The 18,608-nt window shown below is 52.0% G+C and overlaps 1 protein-coding gene across 2 annotated transcripts in view; it reads right to left on the minus strand.

Moving 5' to 3' along the window:
- The window catches only part of VPS28 (VPS28 subunit of ESCRT-I), a 131,098-nt gene that overhangs the window by 96,636 nt on the left and 15,854 nt on the right, over positions 1 to 18,608 (minus strand). The window lies entirely within an intron of this gene.

Here is an 18,608-nt window from a genome sequence, read left to right on the forward strand (position 1 = left end):
TAATGTACTCCCTAAGGCCAATATCCCCAAACACTGCACCTAATGTACTCCCTGAGGCCTCTATCCCTGACAACACTGCACCTAATGTACTCCCTGAGGCCTCTATCCCCAACACTGCACCTAATGTACTCCCTGAGGATTCTATCCCCAACACTGCACCTAATGTACTCCCTGAGGAGTCTATCCCCCAACACTGCACCTAATGTACTCCCTGAGGACTCTATCCCCAACACTGCACCTAATGTACTCCCTGAGGCCTCTATCCCTAACACTGCACCTAATGTACTCCCTGAGGCCTCTATCCCTAACACTGCACCTAATGTACTCCCTGAGGAGTCTATCCCCCAACACTGCACCTAATGTACTCCCTGAGGCCTCTATCCCTGACAACACTGCACCTAATGTACTCCCTAAGGCCAATATCCCCAAACACTGCACCTAATGTACTCCCTGGGGACTCTATCCCCAACACTGCACCTAATGTACTCCCTAAGGCCAATATCCCCAAACACTGCACCTAATGTACTCCCTGAGGCCTCTATCCCTGACAACACTGCACCTAATGTACTCCCTGAGGCCTCTATCCCCAACACTGCACCTAATGTACTCCCTGAGGATTCTATCCCCAACACTGCACCTAATGTACTCCCTGAGGCCTCTATCCCCAACACTGCACCTAATGTACTCCCTGAGGCCTCTATCCCCAACACTGCGCCTAATGTACTCCCTGAGGCCTCTATCCCCAACACTGCACCTAATGCACTCCCTGAGGAGTCTATCCCCAACACTGCACCTAATGCACTCCCTGAGGATTCTATCCCCAACACTGCACCTAATGTACTCCCTGAGGAGTCTATCCCCAACACTGCACCTAATGTACTCCCTGAGGAGTCTATCCCCAACACTGCACCTTATGTACTCCCTGAGGAGTCTATCCCCAACACTGCACCTAATGTACTCCCAGAGGATTCTGTCCCCAACACTGCACCTAATCTACTCCCTGAGGACTCTATCCCCAACACTGCACCTAATGTACTCCCTGAGGACTCTCACTGTTCCCAGTATTGGTCAGTCATAGACCTTGCCATCTCTGAGACAGCATGCCTCCTCTGTGCCCCTACATGGTGACCCCCCGCCGCACAGTAAGGCCATACTCGGAACCTACAGAGGCTGCACAGGAAGACCTCCTCCTCCTGGAAGGTACATTAATACGTGCAGCAGCCAGAAGGTGTGCCGTGTCTCCCAGCATCTTGTCAGGGCATGGAGGGGATTCCAGTAGAGAGGCAGAGCTCACCATGGGCATAGGAGGTCCACAGCCCATCAGCGGGACCACTATCTGCTGCTAAAAGGATGAGCACTGCCAGCAATCTATCAAACAACCCCCAGCAAGACAATCAGACTTCATGAGGCCTGGCGTTCTCCAGCGGGCCCTGGTATCACTGCCTGGCACTGTGTAACTGGACTGGCATTAGCCATAGAACCTGTGTTCTCTAGCAGGAGCTGGTTTCACTGCCTGGCACTGTGTAACTGGACTGGCATTAGCTATAGAATCTGTGCTCTCTAGCAGGAGCTGGTATCACTGCCTGGCACTGTGTAACTGGACTGGCATTAGCTATAGAATCTGTGCAGGGGCGTAGCAATAGGGGGTGCAGCGATAGCGACCGCATCGGGGCCCTTGGGCCAGAGGGGCCCCGAAGGGCCCTTCCTCAACTACAGTATTAGCTCTCTATTGGTCCTGTGCTCATAATAATCACTTCTATATATACACATTGAGTAGTGGTAAACATTAACAAGCTCTTTCCCATCCCCTTCTTGCACCTCTGACACTGTAGTTGCCATTGTCAGGTTTTGGTGCGCTGTATCGATTGTTATCTATAGAGTGCCTGGGGGGCCCCATTGTAAAACTTGCATCGGGGCCCAAAGCTCCTTAGCTACGCCACTGAATCTGTGTTCTCTAGCGGGAGCTGGTATCACTGCCTGGCACTGTGTAACTGGACTGACATTAGCCATAGAATCTGTGTTCTCTAGCAGGAACTGGGATCACTGCCTGGCACTGTGTAACTGGACTGGCATTAGCTATAGAATCCGTGTTCTCTAGCAGGAGCTGGTATCACTGCCTGGCACTGTGTAACTGGACTGACATTAGCCATAGAATCTGTGTTCTCTAGCAGGAGCTGGGATCACTGCCTGGCACTGTGTAACTGGACTGGCATTAGCTATAGAATCTGTGTTCTCTAGCAGGAGCTGGTATCACTGCCTGGCACTGTGTAACTGGACTGGCATTAGCTATAGAATCTGTGTTCTCTAGCAGGAGCTGGTATCACTGCCTGGCACTGTGTAACTGGACTGGCATTAGCCATAGAACCTGTGTTCTCTAGCAGGAGCTGGTATCACTGCCTGGCACTGTGTAACTGGACTGACATTAGCCATAGAATCTGTGTTCTCTAGCAGGAGCTGGTATCACCGCCTGGCACTGTGTAACTGGACTGGCATTAGCCATAGAATCTGTGTTCTCTAGCAGGAGCTGGTATCACCGCCTGGCACTGTGTAACTGGACTGGCATTAGCCATAGAACCTGTGTTCTCTAGCAGGAGCTGGTATCACCGCCTGGCACTGTGTAACTGGACTGGCATTAGCCATAGAACCTGTGTTCTCTACCAGGAGCTGGTATCACTGCCTGGCACTGTGTAACTGGACTGACATTAGCCATAGAACCTGTGCTCTCTAGCAGGAGCTGGTATCACTGCCTGGCACTGTGTAACTGGACTGGCATTAGCCATAGAATCTGTGTTCTCTACCAGGGGCTGGTATCACTGCCTGGCACTGTGTAACTGGACTGACAGCCATAGAACCTGTGCTCTCTAGCAGGAGCTGGTATCACTGCCTGGCACTGTGTAACTGGACTGGCATTAGCCATAGAATCTGTGTTCTCTACCAGGAGCTGGTATCACTGCCTGGCACTGTGTACCTGGACTGGCATTAGCTATAGAATCTGTGCTCTCTAGCAGGAGCTGGTATCACTGCCTGGCACTGTGTAACTGGACTGACATTAGCCATAGAATCTGTGTTCTCTAGCAGGAGCTGGTATCACTGCCTGGCACTGTGTAAGTGGACTGGCATTAGCTATAGAATCTGTGTTCTCTAGCAGGAGCTGGTATCACTGCCTGGCACTGTGTAACTGGACTGGCATTAGCCATAGAACTTGTGTTCTCTAGCAGGAGCTGGGATCACTGCCTGGCACTGTGTAACTGGACTGGCATTAGCCATAGAATCTGTGTTCTCTAGCAGGAGCTGGGATCACTGCCTGGCACTGTGTAACTGGACTGGCATTAGCTATAGAATCTGTGTTCTCTAGCAGGAGCTGGTATCACTGCCTGGCACTGTGTAAGTGGACTGGCATTAGCTATAGAATCTGTGTTCTCTAGCAGGAGCTGGTATCACTGCCTGGCACTGTGTAACTGGACTGGCATTAGCCATAGAACCTGTGTTCTCTAGCAGGAGCTGGTATCACTGCCTGGCACTGTGTAACTGGACTGACATTAGCCATAGAATCTGTGTTCTCTAGCAGGAGCTGGTATCACCGCCTGGCACTGTGTAACTGGACTGGCATTAGCCATAGAATCTGTGTTCTCTAGCAGGAGCTGGTATCACTGCCTGGCACTGTGTAACTGGACTGGCATTAGCCATAGAATCTGTGTTCTCTAGCAGGAGCTGGTATCACCGCCTGGCACTGTGTAACTGGACTGGCATTAGCCATAGAACCTGTGTTCTCTAGCAGGAGCTGGTATCACTGCCTGGCACTGTGTAACTGGACTGACATTAGCCATAGAACCTGTGCTCTCTAGCAGGAGCTGGTATCACTGCCTGGCACTGTTGAACTGGACTGGCATTAGCTATAGAATCTGTGCTCTCTAGCAGGAGCTGGTATCACTGCCTGGCACTGTGTAACTGGACTGGCATTAGCCATAGAATCTGTGTTCTCTAGCAGGAGCTGGTATCACTGCCTGGCACTGTGTAACTGGACTGGCATTAGCCATAGAATCTGTGTTCTCTAGCAGGAGCTGGTATCACTGCCTGGCACTGTGTAAGTGGACTGGCATTAGCTATAGAATCTGTGTTCTCTAGCAGGAGCTGGGATCACTGCCTGGCACTGTGTAACTGGACTGGCATTAGCCATAGAACCTGTGTTCTCTAGCAGGAGCTGGGATCACTGCCTGGCACTGTGTAACTGGACTGGCATTAGCCATAGAATCTGTGTTCTCTAGCAGGAGCTGGTATCACTGCCTGGCACTGTGTAACTGGACTGACATTAGCCATAGAATCTGTGTTCTCTAGCAGGAGCTGGGATCACTGCCTGGCACTGTGTAACTGGACTGGCATTAGCTATAGAATCTGTGTACTCTAGCAGGAGCTGGGATCACTGCCTGGCACTGTGTAACTGGACTGGCATTAGCTATAGAATCTGTGTTCTCTAGCAGGAGCTGGTATCACTGCCTGGCACTGTGTAACTGGACTGGCATTAGCCATAGAACCTGTGTTCTCTAGCAGGAGCTGGTATCACTGCCTGGCACTGTGTAACTGGACTGGCATTAGCCATAGAATCTGTGTTCTCTAGCAGGAGCTGGTATCACTGCCTGGCACTGTGTAACTGGACTGGCATTAGCTATAGAATCTGTGCTCTCTAGCAGGAGCTGGTATCACTGCCTGGCACTGTGTAAGTGGACTGGCATTAGCTATAGAATCTGTGTTCTCTAGCAGGAGCTGGGATCACTGCCTGGCACTGTGTAACTGGACTGGCATTAGCCATAGAACCTGTGTTCTCTAGCAGGAGCTGGTATCACTGCCTGGCACTGTGTAACTGGACTGACATTAGCCATAGAATCTGTGTTCTCTAGCAGGAGCTGGTATCACTGCCTGGCACTGTGTAACTGGACTGGCATTAGCCATAGAACCTGTGTTCTCTAGCAGGAGCTGGTATCACTGCCTGGCACTGTGTAACTGGACTGACATTAGCCATAGAGTCTGTGTTCTCTAGCAGGAGCTGGTATCACTGCCTGGCACTGTGTAACTGGACTGGCATTAGCCATAGAATCTGTGTTCTCTTGCAGGAGCTGGTATCACTGCCTGGCACTGTGTAACTGGACTGGCATTAGCCATAGAACCTGTGTTCTCTAGCAGGAGCTGGTATCACTGCCTGGCACTGTGTAACTGGACTGGCATTAGCCATAGAATCCGTGTTCTCTAGCAGGAGCTGGTATCACTGCCTGGCACTGTGTAACTGGACTGACATTAGCCATAGAATCTGTGTTCTCTAGCAGGAGCTGGGATCACTGCCTGGCACTGTGTAACTGGACTGGCATTAGCCATAGAACCTGTGTTCTCTAGCAGGAGCTGGTATCACTGCCTGGCACTGTGTAACTGGACTGACATTAGCCATAGAATCTGTGTTCTCTAGCAGGAGCTGGTATCACTGCCTGGCACTGTGTAACTGGACTGGCATTAGCCATAGAATCTGTGTTCTCTTGCAGGAGCTGGTATCACTGCCTGGCACTGTTGAACTGGACTGGCAATAGCCATAGAATCTGTGTTCTCTTGCAGGAGCTGGTATCACTGCCTGGCACTGTGTAACTGGACTGACATTAGCCATAGAGTCTGTGTTCTCTAGCAGGAGCTGGTATCACTGCCTGGCACTGTGTAACTGGACTGGCATTAGCCATAGAATCTGTGTTCTCTTGCAGGAGCTGGTATCACTGCCTGGCACTGTGTAACTGGACTGACATTAGCCATAGAATCTGTGTTCTCTAGCAGGAGCTGGTATCACTGCCTGGCACTGTGTAACTGGACTGACATTAGCCATAGAATCTGTGTTCTCTAGCAGGAGCTGGTATCACTGCCTGGCACTGTGTAACTGGACTGGCATTAGCTATAGAATCTGTGTACTCTAGCAGGAGCTGGTATCACTGCCTGGTACTGTGTAACTGGACTGGCATTAGCCATAGAATCTGTGTTCTCTAGCAGGAGCTGGTATCACTGCCTGGCACTGTGTAACTGGACTGGCATTAGCTATAGAATCTGTGTTCTCTAGCAGGAGCTGGTATCACTGCCTGGCACTGTGTAACTGGACTGGCATTAGCCATAGAATCTGTGTTCTCTTGCAGGAGCTGGTATCACTGCCTGGCACTGTGTAACTGGACTGGCATTAGCCATAGAATCTGTGTTCTCTTGCAGGAGCTGGTATCACTGCCTGGCACTGTTGAACTGGACTGGCATTAGCCATAGAATCTGTGTTCTCTTGCAGGAGCTGGTATCACTGCCTGGCACTGTGTAACTGGACTGACATTAGCCATAGAATCTGTGTTCTCTAGCAGGAGCTGGTATCACTGCCTGGCACTGTGTAACTGGACTGGCATTAGCCATAGAATCCGTGTTCTCTAGCAGGAGCTGGTATCACTGCCTGGCACTGTGTAACTGGACTGGCATTAGCCATAGAACCTGTGTTCTCTAGCAGGAGCTGGTATCACTGCCTGGCACTGTGTAACTGGACTGGCATTAGCTATAGAATCTGTGCTCTCTAGCAGGAGCTGGTATCACTGCCTGGCACTGTGTAACTGGACTGGCATTAGCTATAGAATCTGTGCTCTCTAGCAGGAGCTGGTATCACTGCCTGGCACTGTGTAACTGGACTGGCATTAGCTATAGAATCTGTGCTCTCTAGCAGGAGCTGGTATCACTGCCTGGCACTGTGTAACTGGACTGGCATTAGCTATAGAATCTGTGCTCTCTAGCAGGAGCTGGTATCACTGCCTGGCATCATCCATAAAACCTGTGTACAGATGAGCGCTAGTTCACCCTGAACTTATGTGACAGACATGATGAAGCTGCCCACAATATTGTTTGTTTACATTTATTCCCAGAGAATAGTCCAGGCAGCCCTCTGTACATTGCTAATTTTCATTTCCATTAAGCAATGTGCCATCTTTTCATTACTTACACATTACCGGACCTATTTTTGAACAGCACATGCACATACAGGCCACACGCATGCAGACACACAGATACAGGCCACCCGCATACAGGCACACACGCATGCAGACGCACAGATACAGGCCACCCGCATGCAGACACACAGATACAGGCAACACGCATGCAGACACACAGATACAGGCCACCCGCATATAGACACACAGATACAGGCCACCCGCATACAGACACACAGATACAGGAAACCCGCATACAGGCACACAGATACAGGCCACCCGCATACAGACACAGATACAGGCAACACGCATGCAGACACACAGATACAGGCAACACGCATGCAGACGCACAGATACAGGCCACCCGCATACAGGCACACAGATACAGGCCACCCGCATACAGACACACAGATAAAGGCCACACGCATACAGGCACACAGATACAGGCCACCCGCATACAGGCACACACGCATGCAGACACACAGATACAGGCCACCCGCATATAGACACACAGATACAGGCCACACACATACAGACACACAGATACAGGCCACACGCATACAGACACACAGATACAGGCCACACACATACAGGCACACAGATACAGGCCACCCGCATACAGGCACACACGCATGCAGACACACAGATACAGGCCACCCGCATACAGACACACAGATACAGGCCACCCGCATACAGGCACACACGCATGCAGACACACAGATACAGGCCACCCGCATACAGACACACAGATACAGGCCACACGCATACAGACACACAGATACAGGCCACCCGCATACAGACACACAGATACAGGCCACCCGCATACAGACACACAGATACAGGCCACCCGCATACAGACACACAGATACAGGCCACCCGCATACAGACACACAGATACAGGCCACACGCATACAGACACACAGATACAGGCCACCCGCATACAGGCACACAGATACAGGCCACCCGCATACAGGCACACACGCATGCAGACACACAGATACAGGCCACCCGCATACAGACACACAGATACAGGCCACCCGCATACAGGCACACACGCATGCAGACACACAGATACAGGCCACCCGCATACAGACACACAGATACAGGCCACACGCATACAGACACACAGATACAGGCCACACGCATACAGACACACAGATATAGGCCACACGCATGCAGACACACACGCATGCAGACACAGATACAGGCACACACGCATGCAGACACACAGATACAGGCCACCCGCATACAGACACACAGATACAGGCAACACGCATGCAGACACACAGATACAGGCACACACGCATGCAGACGCACAGATACAGGCCACCCGCATACAGACACACAGATAAAGGCAACACGCATGCAGACGCACAGATACAGGCCACCCGCATACAGACACACAGATACAGGTCACCCGCATACAGGCACACAGATACAGGCCACCCGCATACAGGCACACACGCATGCAGACACACAGATACAGGCCACCCGCATACAGACACACAGATACAGGCCACACGCATACAGACACACAGATACAGGCCACCCGCATACAGGCACACAGATACAGGCCACCCGCATACAGGCACACAGATACAGGCCACCCACATACAGACACACAGATATAGGCCACACGCATGCAGACACACACGCATGCAGACACAGATACAGGCACACACGCATGCAGACACACAGATACAGGCCACACGCATACAGACACACAGATACAGGCCACACGCATACAGACACACAGATACAGGCCACACGCATACAGGCACACAGATACAGGCCACACGCATACAGATACACAGATACAGGCCACACGCATACAGATACACAGATACAGGCCACACGCATACAGGCACACAGATACAGGCCACACACATACAGGCCACACGCATGCAGACACACAGATACAGGCACACACGCATGCAGACACACAGATACAGGCCACCCGCATGCAGACACACAGATACAGGCCACCCGCATGCAGACACACAGATACAGGCCACCCGCATACAGGCACACACGCATGCAGACGCACAGATACAGGCCACCCGCATGCAGACACAGATACAGGCCACCCGCATACAGGCACACACGCATGCAGACACACAGATACAGGCCACCCGCATGCAGACACACAGATACAGGCCACCCGCATACAGGCACACACGCATGCAGACACACAGATACAGGCACACACGCATGCAGACACACAGATACAGGCCACCCGCATACAGGCACACACGCATGCAGACGCACAGATACAGGCCACCCGCATACAGACACACAGATACAGGCCACCCGCATACAGACACACAGATATAGGCCACACGCATGCAGACACACAGATACAGGCCACCCGCATGCAGACACACAGATATAGGCCACCCGCATACAGACACACAGATACAGGCCACCCGCATACAGACACACACGCATGCAGACACACAGATACAGGCCACACGCATACAGGCCACACGCATGCAGACACACAGATACAGGCACACACGCATGCAGACACACAGATACAGGCCACACGCATACAGGCCACACGCATGCAGACACACAGATACAGGCCACACGCATGCAGACACACAGATACAGGCCACCCGCATACAGGCCACACGCATACAGACACACAGATACAGGCCACACGCATACAGACCACCCGCATACAGACACACAGATACAGGCACACACGCATGCAGACACACAGATACAGGCCACCCGCATACAGACACACAGATACAGGCCACACGCATACAGACACACAGATACAGGCCACCCGCATACAGGCACACAGATACAGGCCACCCGCATACAGGCACACACGCATGCAGACACACAGATACAGGCCACCCGCATACAGACACACAGATACAGGCCACCCGCATACAGGCACACACGCATGCAGACACACAGATACAGGCCACCCGCATACAGACACACAGATACAGGCCACACGCATACAGACACACAGATACAGGCCACCCGCATACAGACACACAGATATAGGCCACACGCATGCAGACACACACGCATGCAGACACAGATACAGGCACACACGCATGCAGACACACAGATACAGGCCACACGCATACAGACACACAGATACAGGCCACCCGCATACAGACACACAGATACAGGCAACACGCATGCAGACACACAGATACAGGCACACACGCATGCAGACGCACAGATACAGGCCACCCGCATACAGGCACACAGATACAGGCAACACGCATGCAGACGCACAGATACAGGCCACCCGCATACAGACACACAGATACAGGTCACCCGCATACAGGCACACAGATACAGGCCACCCGCATACAGGCACACACGCATGCAGACACACAGATACAGGCCACCCGCATACAGACACACAGATACAGGCCACACGCATACAGACACACAGATACAGGCCACCCGCATACAGACACACAGATACAGGCCACCCGCATACAGGCACACAGATATAGGCCACACGCATGCAGACACACACGCATGCAGACACAGATACAGGCACACACGCATGCAGACACACAGATACAGGCCACACGCATACAGACACACAGATACAGGCCACACGCATACAGACACACAGATACAGGCCACACGCATACAGGCACACAGATACAGGCCACACGCATACAGGCACACAGATACAGGCCACACGCATACAGGCCACACGCATGCAGACACACAGATACAGGCACACACGCATGCAGACACACAGATACAGGCCACCCGCATGCAGACACACAGATACAGGCCACCCGCATACAGGCACACACGCATGCAGACGCACAGATACAGGCCACCCGCATGCAGACACACAGATACAGGCCACCCGCATACAGGCACACACGCATGCAGACACACAGATACAGGCCACCCGCATGCAGACACACAGATACAGGCCACCCGCATACAGGCACACACGCATGCAGACACACAGATACAGGCACACACGCATGCAGACACACAGATACAGGCCACCCGCATACAGGCACACACGCATGCAGACGCACAGATACAGGCCACCCGCATACAGACACACAGATACAGGCCACCCGCATACAGACACACAGATACAGGCCACCCGCATACAGACACACAGATACAGGCCACCCGCATACAGGCCACACAGATACAGGCCACCCGCATACAGGCCACACGCATACAGACACATAGATATAGGCCACCCGCATACAGACACACAGATATAGGCCACACGCATGCAGACACACAGATACAGGCCACCCGCATGCAGACACACAGATATAGGCCACCCGCATACAGACACACAGATACAGGCAACCCGCATACAGACACACACGCATGCAGACACACAGATACAGGCCACACGCATACAGGCCACACGCATGCAGACACACAGATACAGGCACACACGCATGCAGACACACAGATACAGGCCACACGCATACAGGCCACACGCATGCAGACACACAGATACAGGCACACACGCATGCAGACACACACGCATGCAGACACACAGATACAGGCCACACGCATACAGGCCACACGCATGCAGACACACAGATACAGGCCACACGCATACAGGCCACACGCATACAGACACACAGATACAGGCCACACGCATACAGACCAACCGCATACAGACACACAGATACAGGCACACACGCATGCAGACACACAGATACAGGCCACCCGCATGCAGACACACAGATACAGGCCACACGCATACAGACACACAGATACAGGCCACACGCATACAGACCACCCGCATACAGACACAGATACAGGCACACACGCATGCAGACACACAGATACAGGCCACCCGCATACAGGCCACACGCATACAGACACACAGATACAGGCCACACGCATACAGACCACCCGCATACAGACCACCCGCATACAGACACACAGATACAGGCACACACGCATGCAGACACACAGATACAGGCCACCCGCATACAGACACACAGATACAGGCCACACGCATACAGACACACAGATACAGGCCACACGCATACAGACCACCCGCATACAGACACACAGATACAGGCACACACGCATGCAGACACACAGATACAGGCCACCCGCATACAGGCACACACGCATGCAGACACACACGCATGCAGACACACAGATACAGGCCACACTCATGCAGACACACAGATATAGGCCACACGCATGCAGACACACAGATACAGGCCACCCGCATACAGGCACACACGCATATAGACAGGCACACAGATACAGGCCACCCGCGTACAGGCACACAGATACAGGCACACACATACAGACACACAGATACAGGCCACCCGCATGCAGACACACAGATACAGGCCACCCGCATGCAGACACACAGATACAGGCCACCCGCATGCAGACACACAGATACAGGCCACCCACATACAGGCACACAGATACAGGCACACACGCATGCAGACACACAGATACAGGCCACCCGCATGCAGACACACAGATACAGGCCACCCGCATACAGGCACACACGCATACAGGCACACAGATACAGGCCACCCGCATACAGACACACAGATACAGGCACACACGCATGCAGACACACAGATACAGGCCACCCACATACAGACGCACAGATACAGGCCACCCGCATATAGACACACAGATACAGGCCACACGCATACAGGCACACACGCATACAGGCACACACGCATGCAGACACACAGATACAGGCACACACGCATGCAGACACACAGATACAGGCCACCCACATACAGACGCACAGATACAGGCCACCCGCATATAGACACACAGATACAGGCCACCCACATACAGGCACACAGATACAGGCCACCCGCATACAGACACACAGATACAGGCCACCCGCATACAGACACACAGATACAGGCCACCCGCATACAGACACACAGATACAGGCCACCCGCATACAGAGACACAGATACAGGCCACCCGCATGCAGACACACAGATACAGGCCACCCGCATACAGACACACAGATACAGGCCACACGCATGCAGACACACAGATACAGGAAACCCGCATACAGGCACACGCGCATATAGACACACAGATACAGGCCACCCACATACAGGCACACAGATACAGGCACACACGCATGCAGACACACAGATACAGGCCACCCGCATGCAGACACACAGATACAGGCCACCCGCATATAGACAGGCACACAGATACAGGCCACCCGCATATAGACAGGCACACACATACAGACACACAGATACAGGCCACCCGCATGCAGACACACAGATACAGGCCACCCACATACAGGCACACACGCATGCAGACACACAGATACAGGAAACCCGCATACAGGCACACAGATACAGGCCACCCACATACAGGCACACACGCATGCAGACACACAGATACAGGCCACCCGCATATAGACAGGCACACACATATAGGCCACCCGCATACAGGCACACACGCATATAGACAGGCACACACATATAGGCCCCCCGCATACAGGCACACACGCATATAGACAGGCACACACATATAGGCCCCCCGCATACAGGCACACACGCATATAGACAGGCACACACATACAGACACACAGATACAGGCCACCCGCATGCAGGCACACACGCATATAGACACACAGATACAGGCCACACGCATATAGACAGGCACACACATATAGGCCACCCGCATACAGACACACACGCATATAGACAGGCACACACATATAGGTCACCCGCATACAGGCCACCCGCATATAGACAGGCACACACATATAGGCCCCCCGCATGCAGACACACAGATACAGGCCACACGCATATAGACAGGCACACACATATAGGTCACCCGCATACAGGCCACACGCATATAGACAGGCACACACATATAGGTCACCCGCATACAGGCCACCCGCATATAGACAGGCACACACATATAGGTCACCCGCATACAGGCCACACGCATATAGACAGGCACACACATATAGGCCCCCCGCATACAGGCACACACGCATATAGATAGGCACACACATACAGACACACAGATACAGGCCACCCGCATGCAGACACACACGCATATAGACACACAGATACAGGCCACACGCATATAGACAGGCACACACATACAGACACACAGATACAGGCCACCCGCATGCAGGCACACACGCATATAGACACACAGATACAGGCCACCCACATACAGGCACACAGATACAGGCCACCCGCATACAGGCACACACGCATGCAGACACACAGATACAGGCCACCCGCATACAGACACACAGATACAGGCCACCCGCATACAGACACACAGATACAGGCCACACGCATACAGACACACAGATACAGGCCACCCGCATACAGGCACGCATATAGACAGGCACACACATACAGACACACATATAGGCCACCCGCATACAGACACACAGATACAGGCCACCCGCATACAGACACACAGATACAGGCCACACGCATACAGACACACAGATACAGGCCACCCGCATACAGGCACACAGATACAGGCCACCCGCATACAGACACACCCGCATACAGGCACACAGATACAGGCCACCCGCATACAGACACACAGATACAGGCCACCCGCATATAGACACACAGATACAGGCCACACGCATCCAGACACACAGATACAGGCCACCCGCATACAGACACACAGATACAGGCCACACGCATACAGGCACACAGATACAGGCCACACGCATACAGACCACCCGCATACAGACACACAGATACAGGCCACCCGCATGCAGGCACACACGCATAGAGACACACAGATACAGGCCACCCACATACAGGTACACAGATACAGGCCACCCGCATACAGGCACACACGCATGCAGACACACAGATACAGGCCACCCGCATACAGACACACAGATACAGGCCACCCGCATACAGACACACAGATACAGGCCACACGCATACAGACACACAGATACAGGCCACCCGCATACAGGCACGCATATAGACAGGCACACACATACAGACACACATATAGGCCACCCGCATACAGACACACAGATACAGGCCACCCGCATACAGACACACAGATACAGGCCACACGCATACAGACACACAGATACAGGCCACCCGCATACAGGCACACAGATACAGGCACACACGCATGCAGACACACAGATACAGGCCACCCACATGCAGACACACAGATACAGGTCACCCGCATATAGACACACAGATACAGGCCACCCGCATACAGGCACACAGATACAGGCCACACGCATACAGGCACACAGATACAGGCCACACGCATACAGACACACAGATACAGGCCACCCGCATACAGGCACGCATATAGACAGGCACACACATATAGGCCACCCGCATACAGGCCACCCGCATGCAGACACACAGATACAGGCCACACGCATATAGACAGGCACACACATATAGGCCACCCGCATACAGGCCACACGCATGCAGACACACAGATACAGGCCACACGCATATAGACAGGCACACACATACAGACACACAGATACAGGCCACCCGCATACAGGCACGCATATAGACAGGCACACACATACAGACACACATATAGGCCACCCGCATACAGACACACAGATACAGGCCACCCGCATACAGACACACAGATACAGGCCACACGCATACAGACACACAGATACAGGCCACCCGCATACAGGCACACAGATACAGGCCACCCGCATACAGACACACCCGCATACAGGCACACAGATACAGGCCACCCGCATACAGACACACAGATACAGGCCACCCGCATATAGACACACAGATACAGGCCACACGCATACAGACACACAGATACAGGCCACCCGCATACAGACACACAGATACAGGCCACACGCATACAGGCACACAGATACAGGCCACCCGCATACAGACCACCCGCATACAGACACACAGATGCAGGCACACACGCATATAGACACACAGATACAGGCCACCCACATACAGGCACACAGATACAGGCCACCCGCATACAGGCACACACGCATGCAGACACACAGATACAGGCCACCCGCATACAGACACACAGATACAGGCCACCCGCATACAGACACACAGATACAGGCCACACGCATACAGACACACAGATACAGGCCACCCGCATACAGGCACGCATATAGACAGGCACACACATACAGACACACATATAGGCCACCCGCATACAGACACACAGATACAGGCCACCCGCATACAGACACACAGATACAGGCCACACGCATACAGACACACAGATACAGGCCACCCGCATACAGGCACACAGATACAGGCACACACGCATGCAGACACACAGATACAAGCCACCCGCATGCAGACACACAGATACAGGCCACCCGCATATAGACACACAGATACAGGCCACCCGCATACAGGCACACAGATACAGGCCACCCGCATACAGGCACACAGATACAGGCCACACGCATATAGACAGGCACACACATATAGGCCACCCGCATACAGGCCACACGCATATAGACAGGCACACACATATAGGCCACCCGCATACAGGCCACCCGCATGCAGGCACACAGATACAGGCCACACGCATATAGACAGGCACACACATATAGGCCACCCGCATACAGGCCACCCGCATGCAGGCACACAGATACAGGCCACACGCATATAGACAGGCACACACATATAGGCCACCCGCATACAGGCCACACGCATATAGACCGGCACACACATATAGGCCACCCGCATACAGGCACACACGCATATAGACAGGCACACACATATAGGCCTCCCGCATGCAGGCACACACGCATATAGACACACAGATACAGGCCACCTGCATACAGGCACACACGCATGTAGACAGGCACACACATATAGGCCACCCGCATACAGGTCACCCGCATACAGGCCACACGCATATAGACAGGCACACACATATAGGCCACCCGCATACAGGCCACACGCATATAGACCGGCACACACATATAGGCCACCCGCATACAGGCACACACGCATATAGACAGGCACACACATATAGGCCTCCCGCATGCAGGCACACACGCATATAGACACACAGATACAGGCCACCTGCATACAGGCACACACGCATGTAGACAGGCACACACATATAGGCCACCCGCATACAGGCCACCTGCATACAGGCACACACGCATATAGACAGGCACACAGATACAGGCCACCCGCATGCAGGCACACAGATACAGGCCACACGCATGCAGACACACAGATACAGTCCACCCGCATACAGGCACACACGCATGTAGACAGGCACACACATATAGGCCACCCGCATACAGGCCACCTGCATACAGTCACACAGATACAGGCCACCCGCATACAGGCACACACGCATGTAGACAGGCACACACATATAGGCCACCCGCATACAGACACACAGATACAGGCCACCCGCATACAGGCACACACGCATATAGACAGGCACACATACACATGCAAGCATAAAAACACCCATATAGGCACACAGGCACACGCATACTGTGGAAAGAATCAATGAAGGTTTTATAATTCATTGTGTGTATACCTTTTATATTCCTATGCTACTGAAAGAATCGTTCTGATATCAAACTAGTGTGCTAGAGTGATTCTTTAACCACTTCGCATCCAGACCTTGTTTTGTACTTATTGACCAGAGCAGTTTTGACAGTTTAGCTATGTCCCTATTTAAACAGAAATAACTTTATCCCTACTTATGACACAGAAATGAAATATATATTGTTTTTTTCAAGACAAACTAGGCTTTCATTGTATGCCATTTTTTCCCTCAAACTATTTTGTTTTCTATGAATTTTAATGGGAAAACAAAGAAAAAAAATAGAAAAAACATGTATTTTTCAGTTTTACCAATTCCAGTTTAAAAATAAAAAGTGCTACTGTAGATTAAAAACACACATTTTGTTTGGCAATTCTTACTGCTTATCACAAAACTTAGATTATGTTCCTGTCACAATTTATGGTGAAGATATTTGATTCTGAAATAATGCTACAGAGTGTGTTTTTCACTATGAACTGAGAAAATACAAGTATTTTTCATAGTAAAAATCAATCTCATTAGCTCAGGAAACATATATTCCTATTCACCAATTAGTGCTGCATCAGATAGTACCAGTAATGTGCACAGGAGCAAGCCCAATCCTGCACAGCACTGCTTCTGCTGCAAGACGTATATCTACTGACCTGTGGCTTAGATGAAGTCCCAGAGGACGTATATCTACTGACCTGTGGACGAAGTGGTTAAGAATATGATCATAGTATTGTTTTTAAGAATTATCGTAATGTAACCAAATGAATAGGAATATGGAGCTCAGTTACTGTGCCAAGTTTTGTTCATTCCTTATAGTGACCTTCCAGAGGAGAGTCCATTGAGAGGATGGTTTAAACCAGATTCCAGGGCTGGCTGTCTCTGAGGTCATACAGGAGAAAAGAAAGTTAAAAGCAGAAACGAATTTATCCTACGAGGAATTCTCCTCTAGGACATCTTGAAAGACACAGTGGGTCCACCCCGTCAGGAGGTGTAACAGAAAGACTGCCTAAAAGGAGGGATATATTAACAGGGATATAAAACAGACTGTAGGGGAAAAGAGCTTTGCTTTTTCTGTGTTAGTGAGGTTTGTGCTCA

Source organism: Hyperolius riggenbachi, chromosome 2 (genome assembly GCF_040937935.1).
Source record: "Hyperolius riggenbachi isolate aHypRig1 chromosome 2, aHypRig1.pri, whole genome shotgun sequence".
In the NCBI taxonomy this organism is placed as follows: Eukaryota; Metazoa; Chordata; class Amphibia; order Anura; family Hyperoliidae; genus Hyperolius; species Hyperolius riggenbachi.